The following is a 6,133-nucleotide window of genomic DNA, read 5'->3' on the forward strand; positions in this document are numbered from 1 at the left end:
ACACATGCACACACAAAAAACATGGATCAAGCTGCAAGGTCTGCTCGGTAAAAGTGCTGTTGATTTTGAAAGTTTTGCTGCTGCCTTTTGCTGCCTTTTTCCTGCCACAGAGGCAAGGAGCAGCAGAGGGTTTGCCCCATGAGGTATTGACAGCTTGGCACTTTGCACTGCATGGCTGGAGGGTCACTGAGCCTGGTGTTACCTGGCCAGGAGCAGAGTTGTGGCAGTGACCTAGCCCTTAGGAAGAGATGCCTCTGTTTCTGTGCAGACAACCAATATTGCACTGCTGGGACAGTGGTTTAGCCACAACAGCAGAATGATGACTTGTGCTTGCTGAGCACTACCACTGCACAAGCAGTAGTTTTCTGAGATCAGACTGAGCCCTGGCTTAGTTGGCTGGCACCAAGGCTGGGCTGGGCTCAGGGTCTTCCAGCATTGGGATGGAGCCCCTCTGAGGCATCAAAACATGCAAATCTTTCCTGCTGGCCTCCTCCCAGCCCAGTTTTCCTGTCTTTGGTGGGTTTACCCTGGCTGGATGCCAGGTCCCCACCAAAGCTGCCCTATCACTCCCTCCTCTGCTCGACAAGGGAGAGAAAATATATTGAGTGTCTCCTTGATCGAGATAATCTCACGAATTACTGTCGTGGGCAAAACAGACTTGACTTGGGGAATTAGTTTATTATCAATCAAACCAGAGTGCTATCATGAGAAATAAAACCAAATCTTGAAAACAACTTCCTCTCACCCCTCCATTCCTCCTGGGCCCAACTTCATTCCTAAATTCTCTACCTCCTCCCCACAGTGGCACAGGGGGATGGGGAATTGGGGTTGTGGTCTGTTCATCACACATTGTCTCTGCCACTCCCTCCTCATGGAGAGGGCTCCTCAGACTCTTTTCCTGCTCTAGCCAGGGGTCCCTCTCATGGAATACAGTCCTCCATGAATTTCTGGAAGGTGAGTCCTTCCCACAGGCTGCTGTTCTTTACAAACTGCCCCAACGTGACTCCCTTGCACAGGGTGCACTCTCCAGGAAAGCCCGCTCCAGTGTGGGTCTCCTGCAAGGTCACAAGTCCTGCCAGCAAACCTGCTCCAGGGTGGGCTTCTCTCCACAGGACCACAGATGCTGCCAGGAACCTGCTCCAGCATGTGCTTCCCATGGGGTCACAGCCTCCTTTGGACATCCACCTGCTCTGGCATGGGGCCCTTCCACACCACAGTGAATATCTGCTCCTCTGTAGACCTCCATGAGCTGCAGGGACACAGCCTGTCCTCCCCATGGTCTGCACCATGGGCTGCAGGGGAGTCTCTGCTCTGGCACCTGGAGGACCTCCTCCCCCTCCTCCCTCACTGACCTTGGTGTCTACAGAGGTGTTTCTCTCACATGTCCTCACTCCTCTCTCCAGCTGCAGTTGCTTTGTTTGACAACTTTTCTCCTTCTTAAACACATTATCTCACAGGTGCTATCACCATCAGTGATGGGCTCAGCTTTGGCCAGCTTCAGGTCCATCTTAGGTCTGGCTGGCAATGGCTCCACTGGTCATGGGGGAAGCTTCTGGCAGCTTCTCACAGAAGCCACCCTTGGAGCCACCCCACTAAAAAAAACCTTGCCATACAAACCAAATACACTGCCTTGGACATCATCTCCTCTCCAAGTTAATCTGAAAGCATTTCTTTCCAATGTTTCTAGAATCCCAGAAGGGAGCTTAATACCTTCAGCATTCACCTCATGCAAAGTGTACCTGGGGTGCCGGATGGCTGAATAACCTCTCATACACTGAGTGCCATTAGCATTTGAATTAGTGACATGAGGATAGCAGGCGATTATCCCATTTAACAGCTGTTGAGTGCTGTTGAAGTGACACCCTCAAGGAAAATGAACAAAAATGTAGTGGATTTTTCTCTTTTAGTAGCATTTCCCTGACTTGTGTGAATATTGACATGCTCCCATGCTTGAAAAGTGGTGCATTTTCCATAGAGACATCTCATGATGGTTAAACCTCTTTCCTGTAGAGAGCTGGACACCTCAGTACACCTACAGCATGCCAGCAGATGAAAGTGACAAAGTGGAACTGTCCCCAGTCAGAAAGGGAAGTGGTCCCACGTATTTGGGAAACAGGTTAAGCCAAGCATGAAGCATGAAGCATAAAAAAGCTGCAAAAAGAAGCAAAAGTTAAAGCATCTCCTCTGCTCTAGAGCACTTCAGCCATAAGAGATGTGCCTTGGATGGGCCTGACTGCTATCTTCCAAGGTGAAAATGTAACTGCTTCAAAGGGCAGGAGGAGCCAGGCACCAGTTAGAGCCCCCAGTGTGATAAAAAGGATGAACAAAAAATGCCCTCTCTGAGGATCTGGCTAGAAAATATAGGATCTGTCTGACATATTGCATAAGGAAACCTTTTGTGTATGCAGGACATTTTTGCAAAAGAAGACAAAAGTGAGCAGGAATTATTGCAGTTATTAGTGTAGATAAATCTCCTGTTACATGACTCAATTTCCCTTGACAGTGTGTTAAGCAAAAAGCAAAGTACCAGTCCTCATCATTGCAAGGAAGTGCTGTCTGGACTCCTAAACTAGGAGACACTAGTTTATCAAAGTAATCAAAGACACTAAAACATAACTCTCCCCATCTCCCACTTGGAGTCTCAAATGTGACTCATTTTGAGACTCTGCCTTTTAGAGTAAGCTGAACGAGCAGAGGATGCCACGCTTTCACAAGGATTCACCTATGTCAGCTTCCACTGGGATGCTGGTGACTTGCCTCTCAGCCTTGCAGAAGGTTGGGCCCCTCATTCAGGTGTGCTGTTGATGCCTGATCCCTTTTCTGGAAGCTGTCTCAGGCTGGGTGCCCTGAGATGTTTGTGGAAAGTTGGCTTCATTGTCCCCCCAGGGTCAGCATCTCAGGGAAAACAGAAATAACCCCCTCAGGCTTTTGTCTTCAGAGGAGAGTGAAGAGGCACAGTGAAAAGGGAAAAGTGAAGTGGGTTTTTTTTGTCCTGCTAGGATTCAAAACTGATGGCAAGAGGTGTAGCTTGGGGCAGGTTAACCTTGCAGGGCTAGAAAATCAGTTTAATATGGTGAGGTTTTTCCTGGGGCCGAAGTGATGAGAGTGGACAACAAAAATATTTTTCCAGTCTTTTTTTTGGAGGTTTTGGCTTCCTTTAGACTTGAGGGGGATAAATCTTTTCTAACAAGCCAGAGGAGTCTATGGGGTACAAGATTTTTCTGCTTGACTTTTCAATCTCTTTCAACACATTTTTTGTCTTCTCTCTCTCTAATCTTTTCTTTTTGAATAAACTCCCTCTGAGGTGGATGCAGTGGCAATACCTAAGCACAGGTGAGGATACAGAAACATTTATAATGTTAAATAACATCCTTCCTATTATTTGCTCCCTAATTATTTTTACTCTCTGTGATGACTACTTACAGTCTAATGAATGTAAGCATTATTTCCATACAAAGTAGTGGTAGCAACAAAGACGAAGATGCCTCTTTTTAACCTTACCTGTTTCTAAGCAGGCCTTCTTCATGCCATCCTTACCACTTATCTGACCAGTAAATCTGCAAATACATGCAAATGGTATTTACTATGTTGTTACATGTACCTCGAAGCAGATGGTGAGCCAGTACCAAAGCTCACATTTTTATACCTTTATGCAGCATCTGGGGAGCTGGATTAAGTTCCTGCCCTGCTTGGGGCTTCACATAGATCTCTGCCTCTATGGCAAGTGACTCACAACTGCTGCCAATCCCAACCACATTGTTTCAGGGTATTTCTCTTCATACAGTATGAATAAAAGAATGCTGACAGCACTTCCTCTGCCTCCCTGTCCCCCTGCCCCCAAGTAATATTTCCAAAGAGTCATGCCAAGGTTTTGAGCCATTATTGTGTGTGCTGCTGGTGTCACAGTCACCTGGGTGCCCTCCTACTTTTTCCATGCTCTGTGGCCCAGTTCAGCTGATATTGCAGCATCCCTGGGTGCTGTGCATGGGCTGTACTCTGAGGCAGATGCAGGGAGCTGGGGGTGCTGCAGGATGGAAGCCAGGGCAGAGGGCTGAACCCTCTTTCCTCACTGACATGGAAAAAGGAGTGGGAAGTACTGTTCTAGGATGTTAGCTGAGCCTGTAGAAAAGACTCCTGGTGATATTAAACCATCTGAAGGGCTGTTGTTAATCACTGTAAGGAGATCAGGCAGGTCTGTCCTGTAACGAGGGCCAGCAGCAGGCTGTGTGGGACTTGGGTGACCCTGAGACACCAGGAGTTGCTTTGACTCATCCACGTGCAGGGCTGGAAGGAGAGGGTAATGGAGCAAGGGCTTCCTAAGCTTGGGCCTGTTTGAGATGCCAAAGCCTGCTTGCTGTGGACACACAGAGGCCTAATCCTGTGGGCATCCTTGTTGTGCCATAGCCACCGGCAGGGTGAGGGGCCATGCCAGCACACAAGCTGTTCCACCAGCTCTTGCAGTTTGTCCTGCAGACTCGCTTATTGCTCCTGGACATATTGTTGCTTGCTGGCCCTATATGCATTCTCTGCTCAAAGCCTGTGGGGTTAAACGTGTGAGATGGGTGTTGCCAGCAAAAGTGAAACCCACCTGTGGAGTTTCCTTGGGAAAGTCCTCTCTGCTGAGGAGTTCAGCAGTGAAGAAGCCTGAAACCGACTCATGTTTCCTTGGGTAACACCCAGCCCTGGGGAAAATCTCCCAGGAGATCACCCTCAAACACACACACACACAGAGCCCTCATCCCAGAGCTCTGCCCTTCTGCTTGCCACCCAAGAGCAGAGGATTATTAGGCATAAATGGTTCTTTCACTGAAATCTGACCTGCTTGGGGTGGATGTCTTCTTCTGGCATCATTCAGAGAGTAGATGTATGATGTATTTGACATCTGCTTTGGGATGAGATGAGTTGCATCTTCAATATATCTGTTTCTCAACTGGATTTGACATCTTTGTATAGCCAGATGAATTCTTTCACCTCACACAGCCACCCTTCTCATCTATGTAGCCTTCATTGCCATTCCGCCCCTGCAGCACCCACACTCGTTTTCATCATCTGTCCTTTCTTTTTAGCACTTTGGTTTTGAAGGCCTCAGCTATGGCTGAGGGTGGATATTCCTTTCCTTCCATGTGATCCTTCCTGTACAGTGCCTCATGGTGTAACTCTCTCCTCTCATCTCCTTGGAACCTGTGTTTCTCCATGATGTGATGTCTTTCTGCGTATTTTCTCTGGCATAATGTATCACAATTCCCAATCTTCCTACGTACAGACCCTCGCAGTCTCTCCTTCCCATATCCTCTCTTTATGCCTCTCTCTTCCCCTGGGCAATGGTTTGCTGCCTCTTTGTTGGTCCTTGGGAAACACCCATGTTAGCTCCCCCAGCTCTGCCTGCACAGCAGGCTCCAGCACAGCCATTGTCATTGCCATTACCTTGTTTGCCTCCCAGCCAGCCAGCAGCCAAGTACTGGTGCACAGATCTTCATGGACAGAAGCAGCTTTATTGGAATGATACTTCACTGATGTAAGTAGTCATGTTAGAAGGGAAAACAGGCCTTGGAACACACAGTCTGACAGTCTGCAGTCAGTTCACTTCTCTGGGATTCACTGGGCTTCCTTCTCTCTATTTTCTCTACTGCAGGCCACCCCAGGCAGAGTACCCATTGCATGTCCCCAGTGTTGTTGACCAAGCACAAGGCTACTCAGGGCCTTTTCTCCAGCAGTGCTGGGGTCTCTTTATAACCTTATATCCAACACAGAGGGGTAGCACACAGGGTAGGTAAACTGAAATGCTGCTCTGAAATTCTGGAGTGTGATGCACAGTGGGGAGCTCAGCTAAGAGCTCAGTGAGTTTGTGGCCTGTTCTCCCATCTAGTGTTGGACTGGTTCAGCTAGGGGTGGACTGCCTTTAAAGTAGCCCCCCTGCCCCCCACCATGCTGCAATAAGCTCTTTCTCTTCTGCTGCTTCAGATCCAGTGATGGGAACTGCTGGGAGAGAGAACAACTTCAGGCTGCAGGCTGTTTTCCCTTGTGGCTGAGGGGATGCTGGGTTTATTACCACTTTCCCTGAGAAAATGCAACTCCCCAGGGGAACTGCACTCTGACACTGTCCCACTGTTATAACAGTGGCTGACAGATGCTC

At 48.4% G+C, this 6,133-nt stretch overlaps 1 long non-coding RNA gene across 1 annotated transcript; it reads right to left on the reverse strand.

Moving 5' to 3' along the window:
• Positions 1-2,601: 2,601 nt before the first annotated feature.
• Positions 2,602-3,850, reverse strand: LOC146441550 (uncharacterized). The gene is made up of 3 exons (XR_014850454.1): positions 3,647-3,850; positions 3,502-3,557; positions 2,602-3,323 (listed from the first exon to the last, which is right to left on the reverse strand). It is a non-coding gene; the product is annotated as an uncharacterized LOC146441550 (long non-coding RNA).
• Between the last annotated feature and the right edge of the window lie 2,283 nt (positions 3,851-6,133).

This window comes from Lichenostomus cassidix, chromosome 2 (genome assembly GCF_008360975.1).
Source record: "Lichenostomus cassidix isolate B80296 chromosome 2, HeHo_3.0, whole genome shotgun sequence".
Classification (NCBI taxonomy): domain Eukaryota; kingdom Metazoa; phylum Chordata; class Aves; order Passeriformes; family Meliphagidae; genus Lichenostomus; species Lichenostomus cassidix.